Consider the following 16,369-nt stretch of genomic DNA (forward strand, 5'->3'; position numbering starts at 1 on the left):
GCAGAGCAGGCTACATCTAGCCAAAGGTTTCTGCACACATCCCTTTCCATCCAGAAAAGAAAAAAGGAAATCACTGCAGTTCAAGAACACATTTCGGTAGAACGAAAAAACACTTGCGGAGGTTGTGGAGCACAGCCAGTGAGGGATGTGGAAAAGGGAGAGGGATCACAACTGGGGGAGTGTTCACAACCCCCTTTTTTAGAAAGAGCCAATGTGTGTGTGTGTGTGTGTGTGTGCAGGGATATGCTTACACTTTGCAATCACAAATTAGCTTCACAGATGCCTGCCACTTGTGCTCTCAATACTGATCATGACTGCAGTGAGGGCAAAAGGTTCAATTCCCTCTGCCTTGCACACCATGGTGCCAATATACCTTGCCCTCCAAATTAAAGAACAATCTTGCAGGCTTGAGTAAACTATATGCCAAGCACCGTGTGTAGTTTGTCTCTGATTTATACTTGCCGCTTCTAGTACAGAGAATATTATGTGGCCAGAAGCCCACTAAATAACATTGACCTCTATTATGCGATGCTCACACAACTCCTGACCTTTCATAAAATGCCTTCTGTTGTATTTAGTATTGAATATCCACATTATATATTTGTTAGCTAAAACACACACACACCCAATTCCAGACAAAGAATACTAGTAGCACATTATACTATCCACATTTGTTTCCTATTCCGGGTTTTAGTATTAAATGGTGTTTTTTTAAAAAAACAACACAAAAAACAAAAAACCCACACATTGTAGAATAAAATATGATCAAATGCATTTAGTGCCAACAAAGTCAAAGCTGAAGTAGAGTAGTGTTTTTCACTGAATGAACAGCGATGGATACAATAAAATCCAAGGGAAAGCCGATATGATGGTATTTCCATCAAGAAAAATAAAAGGATATTAAATGGCTAGGGTGCAATCCCAAGAAAGATCCCAAAAGACTGACCAGGTTCTGTACATGTGAAGAGAGCTTTTGAGCTTCCTATGTTGCATGTGAATCTCAATTTAAAAGTGATGCAGGGGGGAGATGAAGGATGCTTTTGGATGCTTCTGAATCACCTAATCTCCTTTTCCCTCTTATGTACATGGTTTTTTAAAAAAAGAATGTGAGATTAATGTCATTCACACACATACACAAAATTCAATGTTGCTAAGTAAAAAGAGAAAAACTGATGTAGACTTTTGACAGATTCAGGCAAATGATCTTATATATTCTCCACTGGATGCTCATCTTATTCATGAAATATTAAAACTGTATACATTACTAGAGTCACAGGCATGTATCTGTGCCTTCAGACTTTTGAAGATAGGATGATAAACATATATTGATTTTGATTTTTTCGCTTCTACATTTTTTTCTTTTAAGTATCAGCCTTTAAAAATGAGATTTGGTAGCAAAATGGTATTGCATATAAATAAAGAAAAAAATTACATTGATTAATTTTTTAAAACAAACAAACAAACAATTTTTAGTCAGTATACTCTTCAGAATATTAGGAGGAAAGGATGTTCTATTTTTCCTCCTTAGGAAATATACTTAGCATTTCACTCCAGTAGCATAAAACTCCCTTCCCTACTATTGTCTTAGAGTCAACACACACTACAATTCTGGTTTGCAATCTTTGACTGCAGCGACTGCTCAAACCAGATAATTTTATTTCTAAGTTTATACCCTACCCTGCAAAGGACAATCAGGATTCCCAGGGCAGTAGGACTGGATGTCACAGCAAAATGTAGAAGTGGGAGGAATAGGCAAATTAAAAATTAAAAATGCAGGCTTGAGGATGGAGAATGCGATATATGAGAGATCAGTCACTGGGATACCATTATATATATCCATTACTTTTCAAGGAGGTGCATAAATGTATCGTTTGTACCCACAGCATATATATATACTGTGTGTGTGTGTGTGTGTGTGTGTGTGTATATATATATATATATATATATATATATATATATATATATATATATATATATATATATATATATATATATATATATATATTGCTGTGGGTACAAACGATACATTTATGCACCTCCTTGAAAAGTAATGGATTTTGGATCCCTAAGATTATCTACTTGCCAAATGGGCTTGTGGACTAAATGATAAGCATCTTAAGGGGCAGACTATCTAATAAAATCTATTTGTGCAGAGCACCATATGTATCAAAAACAAATATTTCAAGATACAATGATATTTTTGAACAATTATTGAAAACCAGACTGTTCTTGAAGCACACTGCTATCTAAGCAGCTCTAGGCCTGGATGAGAAACTGTCTGAAAGCCCTATGCATACTACTTTTGATTCCATCACTTTGAATCTAGTTGAACCTGCTCTAAGGGGAAGTTGGGACATCAAGGCCTGCACCAGATTATTTGGTCCTAGAGCAGAACTAAACATGTTGCTAACACGGTTCTTGCTTGAGTGCAAGATTATTCTTTCACTAATAATGTGTGGACCACACCTAGATCAGGGCACTGGCAGTGAAGGGGTCTTGAACCATTTGCCTCCCTCTGTGATTCTTATCTGAGTTGGCCCCTCTGTAGCTGCAATTGGCATGGTGGAAAATATCTCCCATTGAACTGAATAAGAGATATTTTTCTTTCTTGTGCTAATAGCAGGCACAGGAAGCCCAATCTGGATTGGAACCACATGGGGCAAAGACTTAACACCCCCTATCCCAAAGCCAGGGTGCCAATCTGAATCAGCCCCTTTCCCCTATGCTGGCTATTTGTGTAAGAAAACTCTTGCACACAAACGGCATAGTGTAAATTTTGAGCCTTAGCTCTGTTGAAGCCAACCATCTGCTTGCTCAGAGCTGTCCATGGTCCTGGGGAAACTGCTTCCCACTGAACTCCAGCTATTCTTCATCTCGCTTTCTGACTACAGTGGTACCTCGGGTTACATACATTTCAGGTTACATACGCTTCAAGTTACATACTCCGCTAACCCAGAAATAACACTTCAGGTTAAAAACTTTGCTTCAGGATAAGAACAGAAATCGTGCTCTGGCGGCGCAGCAGCAGCAGCAGGTCCCATTAGCTAAAGTGGTGCTTCAGGTTAAGAACAGTTTCAGGTTAAGAACGGACCTCCAGAACGAATTAAGTGCGTAACCAGAGGTACCACTGTAATGCATTTCATGTTCATGGCTGCAGTTTCTAGCGGTTTATTTCAGTACACACTATTATCTATCTCCTTTCTTCTGGTCAATACTTTCAGAGCCATGCTTAGTACTCCTTTGAACAGAGCTTAATGTTCTGGAGTTATTTTTCAACAACAAAGCCATATGTAACAAAATCAAGTTTACTCAGTTGGACTATAACCAAGTTTGCAACATGATATAATATTATGGTTAAAGCAACTATAAAGCTGTCATTTTTCTCCTAGCAGGGATTTTAGCCCATTTCAAGATGAGATGTCTCAAACACAGAACGAAAACAGAATAAAAACAATTGTACCCAACTATGAAACAGACAACCTTGAAACTAAAATTAAAATTGCTTGAAGTCTCTTGAAGAAAGTATGAAGTAGAAAACTGCATATAACATGATCTTCACCCTAAATTGTTCAGCAACAAATAGGAACAGGAACAATTCAATTACAGCTAATTTATCTTCCAGAAAATTTACCTTTTCTACAATTTGACTTCATAAACAAAATAAACTTCTTTTGATTTTACTACTGCAACTTTCTTATCTCTGGTATTCCACTATCTCATCTCAGCCCTCTCATATCTGTTTAGCATGCTACTGCAAAAATTATTCACCTTATGTCTCTCATGTGACATTCACAGGATCCTTGTCCTTATGCCAAAGCCCTGGCCTTCTGCCCATGATCTTGATTCCCACAGCTCCACCACCCAATGTCCAAAGGTCTCTGCTCCCTTGAAAGACACCTCTCTTGCTGCCCCATATGCTTGGAATCACGTGTTATCTGACAAACACAATGACAATGCTTGTTCAATAAATATTAACATGGCTATGATTTCACTATAGTCCAACCTAAATGTTTTATTTAGCTATTGTTAGGAACTGAATTTAGCATTTAAATAGTGTTCAGTGAGTGGCACTGCCTAAAGCTAATAACTACAGTTGCATTTGTTTCTGAGTCAATATATGGATTGCTTAACCAAGCTTTGCCCTCTAGAGGGTCACGCTTAAACATATCTGTAGAGTAGGAAGTAAATCTGATGGCATTATGCAACACTAATTTTGTTGCTAATGTGCAGTAGTTGCTTTCAAATGGAGACTGAACAGGAAGTTGTGGTTTCCTTTTGGCACTTAGATACTAGCATAATATAAGATATTACTAATAGCGAATTATTCAATCTATTCAATACTAAGAAGATGCTAAGATCAAGCAACATAACTCCCCCCTCCAAATAACAGAATATGCATTTAAGAGTCAGAAATGAAATTTCCTTGGCCAGTGTCCTGTGTACTCAACAGAGTATTCCATTCTATGAATGGAACTGGGGTGGGTGGCAATTTTAAACAATTTCCCCTTCTCTCTGCAACCACCTGAATCCCACTATGTGTTCCATATGACTAGCAGCCTCTCACGAACAGTGTGGAAAGTGGCATGAGGTGCTGCAAGAAAAAGAGACTAATTTGCAAATATTCTCTCCATGGGAAGCCTCCATTGAATAAACAGCATTCTGTGTGGTGTTATCATTTTTACCCCCCTTTTTTACCCTAGATTGCAACTATGACATGTATTTTCGCTGCTGAACTCAGAAGAAACTAGACATTGGCTCATCAGTCTTAACACTTTGCTGCATGCATCCTTTAGGTTTCTTTAAAAATCTTAATATACTAAGAAAAGGAGTTGTCACTTTATATTCTTGTATAATCTGTTTCAATATGCTTTTGACAGGTTGACAAGGTTCTAGTGCACAGGGTGCTGGTGTTCTAAAATGACCACACCTTTGATCAAATAGACCATGATTACCACTGGAAGAGATCTCAGAATTTAAAAAGGGGGGAAATGTGGAAGACTTTACTTGTACAATGTAGTTTATACGATAGGCAGAAGGACCCCTTCAAAACATCCAAATAATTATTAGTTTGCACAATTAAACTGCATCATGATCTGCATTGTTTATTCTCAAGACGGTCCGAGCAGACAAATGAAGGAATTAAGACTTTAAGAAGTGCGACAAGAACCTTAGATGGGAGCCTTCTATATTTCAATTTGTAGGTTCAATTTATACTCTCAGTCTCAGGTCTGAAAATTTAAAAGGTTCAGACTTAGACATAATGACTTAACTGCATCAATAATCCATAGACAATGGATCCGTAGGTGAAGATTAAACAGCACTTTATAATCCATGCCCCAAATCTCTTAAGTGTCAAAGAGCTTTTAGGCTTAAAACAATCAGCAAATTATTTTGCCAAAAGAAATTACCACAGGGATTACTGAAGTGAAAAGGAACATTTAACATGCAAAACCATAGTATAAACTTAACTATTTGAAATGAAAAGAACGACTGAACACAAAATTTTACTTGAACTTTATAAAAAAAAATATATGCATAACATATGGAGACACATGGCAAGCGAAAATCAGAAAAACTCAATATCCTAAGTAACTATAGCCAATTCAGGGGGACAGAAATAGGGGATTAAACATCCCATCAGTCCAGCTGGTTGGTTATCTAAAAAGAAATACTCCTGGTCAGAATATAGTGTTTATTTACTCTATGTGGGAGTTTATCGGGAGCCAGTGTGGTGTAGTGGTTAAGAGTGGTAGACTCGTAATCTGGGGAACCGGGTTCGTGTCTCCGCTCCTCCACATGCAGCTGCTGGGTGACCTTGGGCTAGTCACACTTCTCTGAAGTCTCTCAGCCCCACTCACCTCACAGAGTGTTTGTTGTGGGGGAGAAAGGGAAAGGAGAATGTTAGCCGCTTTGAGACTCCTTTGGGTAGTGAAAAGCGGGATATCAAATCCAAACTCTTCTTCTTCTTCTTTATACACCAACCAACCAAAACAACCAACCAAAGAATTATTAGCACTGTTGTATGATGCTATATTTGGCAAGCTTGTGATACTGTACTTGAGGGGTGCCTAACCTATGGTGCACCCCTCAAGGCTCAAACCTTTTCTGAGGTCTCTTTAAGACCCTTGCCCGACCCAGTGAAGTGCAACATACCATCATATGCATGTAGCTTAAACAGTCAGCATCAACGGTATGACTCGTGTTATGGGGATATTTTCATACCTGCTCAAAATCCAGACAATATTTTCCCAGTGGAATACTTCTATAAACACTATGATTCTTTCTGCATGTAACACAAGCATAATTTAACATGTATGAGCAACATGTGAGCTCACGGAGAGGAGATCGTGGCTACTTTGCTCCACCACTGGTTGTTCTCTTGCTATACCGTGTGAAACCATGTTTTGACTTACCATATGATCCTAACATGGGCTTGCAGTTTAGCTCTTTCCAGACAAACCATAAGCTATATCCAAGATTTGTGAAGAAAGAGATAAATCACCAGCCAAGGTTTAGATGACACGCTAAGCCAAGCTATGATTTAGTATAGTGCAGCACAGTAGCAGGAAGACCGGAGGAGGAGCAAAGTGGCCCCAATCCCTTCCTAGGGGTTGCACAAATTTTGCTCATGTGTGCTAAGCCAAGGTTGTGCTAAGTCACGGTTAGGGTGTTATGTGCAAATGAAGTCAATGTTTCTTAGCTGGCATGCAGTGTAAAAATTCCTCAAAAGTGGGACAGGACAGACCAACTCTCCCCCGCTCCATAAGGACTGAGACAAATGAAGAGCCTTAACTCAGTCTGTTTGGATGCCCAAACCTTTGGATATGCCTTTATAACTGTAGCCTAGTTCTTTCTGACAGCAGGTAATTTACCTTTAACATCAACAATAACAATGTTTTTAGCCATCTCATAATCAAAGATTCATAATATTGAAAATGTTTTTTCAAAAAGCAGCCAATAATTGTGTGTGATAGTTCTTTTGATCAATTTTTTTGGGGGGGTGGGGTGGGGAGGAGAGATAACAGGAATGGAGAACATATATATGTTTTTTTTAAAAAAAACACACAACACTGTGACAGAGACTCTTTATAAGATTTTCTTAATTACTTAGCATTTAAGTTAGCTAGTTTATCCATTTTAACCCTATATTGGAGATTAACGGCCAGTCGCTGTGGGTGGTAGCTGAAATCTGTAGAAGTTACTGTTTCCATTTATAATCCAATTCTCTCCCCTTCCCCCCTAGTAACATTTATAATCTGTTCAGATAGCTCCTTAGGTGACTACCTATATAATCTAACCTATATCTATATAATATAACAAGACTGCAACAAAATCTGTAGCAATTGGATATCTACAAAGCCACATTTTCAATGTTTCAATGTTTATTAGAAAAGTTGTCCTTGTTAAATTCTGATGGTCCTGGATAATCACCTCAATTCATCTAGGGCACACATGTGCAAAAGCAGACCTCCACAAAAGTATTCCTACCTGGATGAGGGGCTGCAAATGAATTCCTAACAGGTAAAGCTTGATCAGCCAGGACTGTATCCACATAATCACTATGTGATTACTGGCAATAGCTCTCATAATCCATTCAAGGAGGCAGGCATGCTAAATGGGAGAGGGAAGCTGAAATCAGCTATCCTGCCAATCCTTCCCTCCTAGATTGGTAATCTCGGAGCTCATCCAGATTTTGTTTTGTGCCACATTTCTAGGCACAGGTCTGGGTGGTTTTGTTGTTGTTGTTGTTGTTTTGCTCTGGCAACTTCCACAGTAAAAACCACATTTTACCACTGAACTGGGGCAAACAGTAACTGAGATTTCAGCGAATTACCCTTTGCTTTGATTCAGCGGTAAAATGCAGGTTTTCCTAGGGAAAGCACTGGGACAACAAAAGGCCAGGACATGGAACTTTAAATCTTTAAAGCACAGACCTGTGCCTGGAAAGCATGGTGCAAAAAGAAGTCTGGATGAGCCCTGATAACTGGGAAAATTAGTAAGTATGCAGTCTCAGCTACTGGAACAGCTGTTTAAAAGTCAGAACCGGCCATGAAGAAGCCTGATATTGCAGGTAGGTTCTGTTGTATTAGGGCTATTATGTAAGAGTCCAACATAGTCTGAAAAGCACTAAACAAAGTGCTGTTTAGGTAAGTTATAATGCTGCTTGGACACAATTAGTGTCTAACATTGTCTTAATATTTAGAAAAGTATTTTCTGTAATAGAGAACATAGATAATCTTATCTGTCCCTTGGTGTGGTCATAATGAAAGTATTATGCCAAATTTAGGAAGTGTTTTAAAAACATTTAGTTTCCTTACCATATATCATACTTCACATTTATGTTATTCATGGCACATATCCCTCTCTCCCTCCCTCCCTCCCTCTCTCTCTCCCTCCCTCCTTCCCTCCCTCCCTCTGGGCTGAATTTTGCAATGAGTCCATCCTGCCCAGAAGATGATGAACCAGCTGCAAAGCATATGGCTTTGGCACCACTTCTTGGAAAACAACTACTTGGCCCATACTCGCCACTAACATCAAAATCAATATTACAATATTTAAATGATTTAGGCAACCTATGGATGCACAACCAGGATTGATGAAAGAGAAACATATGGAGGAGCTCCAGTAGAAACCACTGCATGCATTGGACATGAATACACACAGTTAATTCCAAATTAAGAAGTCATTTTCTTATCTGAATGCAATACATCAAAATGAATCTGCTCAGTTGCTAATAAAGCTTTTGCTAAAGTAATAACAGTACTTTAACATTTTTTTTTGAGGGGGTCACAATTTGCATCAGTTGTAGCCAGCAGGACCAATCACCAGTGAGTTTTGGCCCAAAACATCTGGAGGACACAAAATTGGGAGAGGCTACTATATACTAGGCTTTATTAAACCATCTCAGATAGACACATCCAGCTATCCTGGATAACTGGGTAGTCCAGAAAAACTATGCAAGACTACAAATAAAACACCACACAGTACTAACTGGGGTCGAAATTGCATTTTGGGGGTAACTGCATTTCACACAGTGTTTATGGCATACTAGCTACAATCAGTAATATTTTCAAGAAATAAACATGCCAGTACCACATTCACAGAAAGGATCCTTGAGAGCCAGTGGCTCAGCATGAAACAATATCTCTGCTTAGGAAGAGTGGTGCTTTCTTCACTGTAAGTACAGTCTATAATAATATGAATGTTTTGTCAGTGGAAGCAATGACAATATTCTCCAGTGTATACAGTTTAACCTCTTAAAAGTTAAATGGTGAATGAACGTTTGGGGGAGGAAGAAGAAATAAGGATTTGTTTTGTTTTTTGTACATTTTTTGCTGGCCATTTTGGAGAGGAAAATGCAGGCAATACAAGCTACAAAGAAAGAAATGCTCAATCTTCCAGTTTAGGAAAAACAGCATGGGAAATGTGCAACTTCCAGCCTCCTGCTGGTAACAAGTAATCTAGATAATAATTTCCCTCATGCCCTCCTAATTTCATATACCCAGTGCCACATCTGCTCCCACGCCCACAGTATAGCAACACACACTACTTCTATACTTCTTTTGGCAGCATCTCATGGACTGTCACTGAGGAAGTTTCCTGAACCTAAGTGGGTTCTTTCCAGGTGATACCAAGACCAGCCATTGGTAGTGGGAAACATACAGCCCCAAGAAAGAAGCAGAAAAATAAGTCTCTTTCACAGAGCAAGGGACTGAAGGGCAGGTTTAGATGGCACACTAGTTTGGATGTCATCCATAATGTACCACTGTGTGCGCTCTCTCTCTCTCTCTCTCTATATATATATATATATATGACGTGCAAGCAGCTAATTGTATTATTCCTAGCCAAGAAACCATTCCAAGGTGAAACCTTAATGAAAAATACTGCTTGTAAAGGGTTGTTATTGTTGCAATAGTATGACAAGATTATGTAGAAAAGCTCTGCTGGTTCTGGCCAAGGGCACTCAACTTTTGCTCACTTTTTAAAGCAAGATCTAAAATACGTGTCCTGGTCTCTGAGCTTTTAAAAGGTCAAACTGAGTTTGATCCTCTCCCATCTCTTCTCTCCTTAGATGTTTAATATCAGATTTAGGAGATGGGATCAAATCAACTGAGGCCTCGGCATTAAGTGAAGCTGGGTTTAACTCCTCCCCTTGTGTCATTCCCTGCCTCACCTCAAAGAAAAATTATTACAAAGCTACAACTTGCCCCATATGATCTCCTGCTGTCACATCTAGTATTGTCTTCAGAAACCAGGCATTACATGAAAGCATATGAGGTAGCAAACCTGCTGAAAATAATTAAGTTTGGGTCTGGCCAGTGTCTGGATGGTAAACTGCCTATATACAATGTATTTGGTTCAACAGAAGAAAGGCAAGATAACCGAAATAAGTAAAATGTATTTTAAATTCTGTGGGAGTTGCAAATTGCATGTAAGCAAACAACAATTGGCATTTTATAAAATGAATACTGAAGTATACAAGATGCCATCCAATCGCCTTAGGGACTCTACTTCAGATTTGTGTTGGGTTTACTCTTTAGCCTTTTCTTCTACCAAAGATGTCCCACAAGCCAGTGGGAACGGAAGTTTGCTCAGGTGCTGCAACCTTCCAACAGCTTGACCTTGCCCCCAAAGGCCCACTCCAAAGGCCTACTCACCATTGTCTCCAGAGACAAATGGATGCCAGCAACTGAAGTATAATATTGTTTGAATACACATTTCAAAATTATTAATTTTCTTTATATGCTCTAGCTCCGATGTTAACCCAAGCCCTATTGTCTGATTCCAGGGCCATCTTGGTGGCTGCTCCCAGGCTATGGAAGTGCTTTCCTGGGAAAGATAGAGTGGCTCCCTCCTTGCTGTCCTTCCACTGGCAGTTGAAGACTTTCTTGTTCCAACAGGCTTTGGTGAATTGACTGCTTATAGTTAAAGTGCTGGTTCCATGCTATTTTATTGTAATTATTGGTATGTTTTAAATAAGATTTTATATATGTATATGGTTTAAATTCTATCAGTGCTTAATTGTTTTTTAATGATTCAATTTCTATGTTTTAACAGTTCTTGTTTTTATCTGTAAGCTGCCTTGAGTCCCGTCAGGGAAAAAGGCAGGGTATAATTAATTAATTAATTAATTAATTAGTATTTTTCCATTCAACTCCAGAGATATGATTCTCTTCCTCAATTCAAATCAAATGCATGCTTTCAGCTTTTTGTTTGGAAGACACTTCAGTGTTTTGCAAATTTTTATCTAATTATGGCAAATGTTTGCAAATGAAAAGCATGGTTTGGAGCCATGTTTTACTGTGTTAGCAGCGAGGATTGAAGGCAAAGCAATGGAGCAATAACAATAACCAGAATGAGATGAGTTAAAAATAGCCACCGTTTGCCATAGTACAGGGCAAGAATTCAATCCGTGGGCAGCCTAACTACTGGCCAGTCCAACCATCCCTGCTTGTATGCCGAGATTATCTTGTTCAAAGTGTTGGAAACTCAGCCTGCACTCTCTGGCACAAAACTGTTAAATCATCATCATCACCACTCATTCATTCATTCAATTTCTAAACCAAATTTTCATACTCATTAATACTTTGGTCTGCACCTTCAATGTTTACACTTTACTTTATCTCACAAATAATTGTGTTTCCAAGTCTTGCCAAGTTCTGTGACATACAGCCATCTAATTTCATCAGCATCTGTATTAAATGTAACAAAGAAAAAAAACCTCTCTTTCAAACTTCTGTGGTATGCAGTACTCTTCAGTTTTTATCAACATTGCAATCCACTTTCTAGTCTGACCTTCAGGAAACTTGGCTTTAAGCATCAAAAGCCACTTTCTCCTCAACATTTAAGAAAATTTACATCACCTCTTTCTGCTCTGTCCCTGTTGCCTCTAGATATAACCCAGACCTTTTGCCTAAATCGTTTGCAATTCTCTGCACTATTCCCCAACAACTGCTTCTAATTTTCCCATCGAGCAGGTTCTAAAATTCAGTAACAAAAGGAACATCTGGTCATGTATCCCCTTAATTCATTTAATATTTATATACAGCACAACAATAAAAGCTCTCTGGGCAGTTTACAAGTAAACCTTTCCCAGTGGCAGCATCTGCAAGACACTAAATACACTATGGATTTACTTGTTCGGGATACGTTCGTGTCTTTTGAAAAACCCTGCCTTCTGCAATAGCCATATTTTATACATGAAACTCTCCTGGATTATGAAAAGTTGTAGCATGTAGAGAATTTCATTTTATTATGCTCAACAAGCATTATAGACCAGTTTGCAGATGCATTATAATTTTTTGTTACGGCTAGAAAATATATAGAACTAAGTTCCAATAAATTTATGTTGCAACTACTTTCATGACAAACCTCAGCGTCATAGTCATTCCATGTGAACAGAGGTTTCCAAGCTACACAATCACAACATGCATTTATGTAAGTACACATGATGCTTTAAATAATTCCCTACTGGGAAATAAAATAAAGCTAAATACTCCATAGAAGCTTTCTGTATGTAGACTACTTTTTGTTTTCTTGTCATTTTTGTCTTCCTTAAAGTACAAAGAACAACTCTTGACAGCTTTCCTCCTCAACTTCCTTTTCACTCAGGCTGCCAGCAATATCTTTTTCGCAGCAGGGAGTGAAACAACTTGTTACAACTGTTAGATTCGGAAGAGCAAAATGACATCTGCATCCTTTGTGATAAAACCTCTGCGTTTCAGCATTTTGAAGAACTACTGAGTCGTAATATACTGTATTTTGGAGCCACCTAGTCCACTACATTAAAGGCTTTGGCTGCTTACAGTTTACTGCAACAAAATCATTGTTTTGGTGACAAAAGAGGTCCACACGGGCTTCGGAATACGGGTGCTTGATAATTTTGATCTTTGTTAATCAGGTCAGATGAACTGACCTGGTCCTCACAATGTGGATTGGAATTTAGCAACTTACTGAACTTCACAATTCTCCATAAATAAATGTGTACAAAAATTAAATAATATTTTGAGAACATAACTTTAAAATATATTCAGTTTTATAATGAAATGAAATGGATATACAGGGGAAAAGATGTAAAAGTAAACAGGACCAAAACCAGAGATTCATCCATCCCTAGCTCCACACTAATCTTTCCATAAAGACAGGATCATGCACATTTTCCAGACAATGTATATAATCCCCAATGGGCCTTGGAATCTGCATATAGTGACTGAATTTTGTACATTCTCCAGCCATTAGGCATAATCTCCAACAGGCATTGGGGAATGTACATTTTTTCCATTCTCTGGGAAATATGCACATTCTCTAGTCAGTATTCATAATGTCCAAGAAACATACCCCTTTTTCTACGTCTTGTTCAGAAGTGTGCTATCTGCACTCCCCACATTGCTTCTGGCTTACTTACATGGCCCACAACATGCACACACCCACACACCATCAGCCAAGAAGGAGGAAGAAGAGGGCCTCCAGAGAAATATTATTAATTTGTTCCACAGCTTCTACTACCAAACATAACTTTTAGCCCACCTATCCAGCCAGCCTTGGTGCACTTCCCCTCTTACGGAAGTTTTAAGGTGAGGACAGAAACATTAGATCAAGATCACTTTCAGGATCCTTTGCATCGAACAAGGCAAATCATCCTGATGTTGGTAACCCAATATTATCTACCTGATTTATTTATTTGGCTTTCAGTCAGCTGATACCCCACATTTTCATTCAATGATGTCCAAGGTGACAAAGCGGCACAGAATTAAAACATATCAATAGCAAATACAATCGGAAATAAAATTTTAAAACACAGCATCGCTAAAACAGGCACAGAACAGGAATGGCACATGAGATATCAAATAAAATTAGCCAGATTTTTAAAAATTCAAAATATCATCAAAAACAATGCCACACAGTATTCCTGAGACTGAGTGTTCCTTGGGTTGAGCACAGCTAGAAAGGGAGCTCTCCCTTACATTTCTGCCAGGATGCAGACAGGATGCGTGAGAATGTGTCTCACTAGCTAATTTTAATGGGAGAGGCAGAGAGAAGACAGTCTCAAACCACCTAGGCCCATAAAAGGCAATAAGCAACACTTTGAATTGAGCATGGGAACAAATTAGTAGCCAGCACAAGAGTAAGAGCAAATTACAGCAGACTGGCCCTAGTCAGGACTTTAGCAGCAGCATTTTTAACCTACTCCAAGCCGCCACCTGCACATCCAGCAGCAATTACTGGTCCAGGAACACCACAACATACCTGGTTTTTTTTTCAGGGCACGTGCGGTCTCTAGGATTTGCAATTTAGTGACCAAAATCACATATTGTTTTGTTTGGAATTATTGGCCTATCTCTAACATTTCACTGGTTCCAGGCAACGGCTCAGGATTTCTATCACTCCCTGGAATCAGGCATATTGATATCACACAACTGTTACATACAGGTATTAGGTAGCACAGGGAATAAGATAGAACCCTGAAGACACAATGAGACAATGGGTATGGAATCAAACAGAAATCTCCGCCACCACTTTTCTGAAAAATTTATCAATCAGGAAGGAACCGTCTAAAAATGGTGTACCGAAAGCCCATCCCCCAAAGATGGTCCAGAAAGATACAATGACCAATTGTATAAAAAGCTATAAAGACGTCCAGCAGTACCACAAAGGAATCCCTCTATCCATCTCCCAGCACTGATCTATCAAGGTGAGCAACACAATTTCAGTGCTAAAATCCAGAAATAGGACTGAAGAAGACCCAAATAATTGGTCCAAGGAAGCTTGGAGGTGGGTTGCCATCCCATGCTCAAGGATCTTGCCCCCCCCCCCGCTCCAATGGCTTGAAACAATCCAGCACAGTGGGATAGAGGACTTTTTAAAAAATAAAGGTTTCATGTCTGCTTCAAAGCACCCACACTTTCAAAAAATCTCTCTCTCCTTCTGTTTTCCCTGCTGCAGGATTGAGAAACACATTTTAAAATAACTTATGTCCTTCCAATATCCCCATCCACAAAACAAAAATTATGTTTGCAAATAGGCATTTATTTAACAAACAAAAAACTGAGCTCAGTGCTGCTCATTTACTCAAAAAGGTAGCAAAATAAAATGAAGCAAACAGCAAGGCTGCTTAGGGACACATACACACACACACTCCTAAGGGCTTGGTATAGCCTTGAGCACTGAGTATGCTCAGATAAAGACTAAGGCCTATACATATGGCTGTTTTTAAAGCAGTCCCAACTTCTCCCAGATCTGCTATGGTGTCTGTGCTGGACAGGATGCACAAGAACAAAAGATAGGCAGAAGTGTTTGCAAAGTTTCTCTGAGTTCAAATATAAGTATAAAATGTGTGTGGCTTTGAGATTATGAAGGGGAAAATATTAAAAATTTGCTTGGTATTCTCACTGGGAGGGCTGTGCCCCAGTCACCCTAGTGGACCACCCTTCCAACCGTACTTAACTTAATGCAGTGTCCCAAAACTGAAGCAGATTCAAACTTTTTTAACTAAGCAAACTGCAAATAAATTACAGGTGGCTACTGAATGCATCTTACCACCTGCAGCCATAATACAACTTGATAACCCCTGAATTAATCACTTAGTTGTCCTGCCTGGATAATGCATTTGTCAGTTTACATTTTCCCTAAGCGGAAATGTCTTAGATCTGCAGTGTCATGCATGCGTACTACTATCCTGCACAGCTTCAAATTGTGTTTTGGGAATTCATGATGAAAACTCATTAGCAACCCATGTACTCATTTAAATTGTGCACCTCTGATTTGCCCTTTGCTATTTATTAATGACCGGCTTCAGGACTTGAAAGCCTGGGCTGCAGCCATAAACACCAAATTCAGCCAATCAGTGCCAATCAGGAGATGCTCAATTTGGCACTCATTGCTATAATAAACCATGAACACAACAGGAAGAAAGTAATTATCTTTTGATGGACTGAGAAGTCAGAAGGTAAACAAGTAGTTCTGGATACAAATTTTCTGTTTATGCTACTGATCCCATCCTAACTAGAAAAACAAAATGTTCCCTTTGTACCATGGTATGCGACATGTGCTCTCTTACATTATATATTCAGATATGCTGTGTGTTTAAAAATATAATACATTATCTAGATACTCAGTAAGTAACGGATTCACAAAACTACTTCCCAATTTGTGTTCTGCCATGACACTGTTCAATACGCACCTAGATTTTTTTTTAAAAAAGGATGAATATATGGTCATGGAATACTAAATACTCTGTATTCTTGACTTTTAAAGATCTAACAAGACCACAGTGTTTCCCAGCCCACACAGATAGTATTTAATTGAGGAGCCATAAAATGACCAGATCAGACCATGTGAAGATTTCAATATAATGCCATGGCAATGATTC

The 16,369-nt window shown here is 38.8% G+C and overlaps 1 protein-coding gene across 10 annotated transcripts in view; it reads right to left on the reverse strand.

Annotated features, from left to right (window-relative positions):
• Positions 1-16,369, reverse strand: part of IQSEC1 (IQ motif and Sec7 domain ArfGEF 1) — a 323,964-nt gene that overhangs the window by 259,281 nt on the left and 48,314 nt on the right. The window lies entirely within an intron of this gene.

The sequence above is a fragment of the Lacerta agilis genome, chromosome 2 (assembly GCF_009819535.1).
Source record: "Lacerta agilis isolate rLacAgi1 chromosome 2, rLacAgi1.pri, whole genome shotgun sequence".
NCBI classification, from domain to species: Eukaryota; Metazoa; Chordata; class Lepidosauria; order Squamata; family Lacertidae; genus Lacerta; species Lacerta agilis.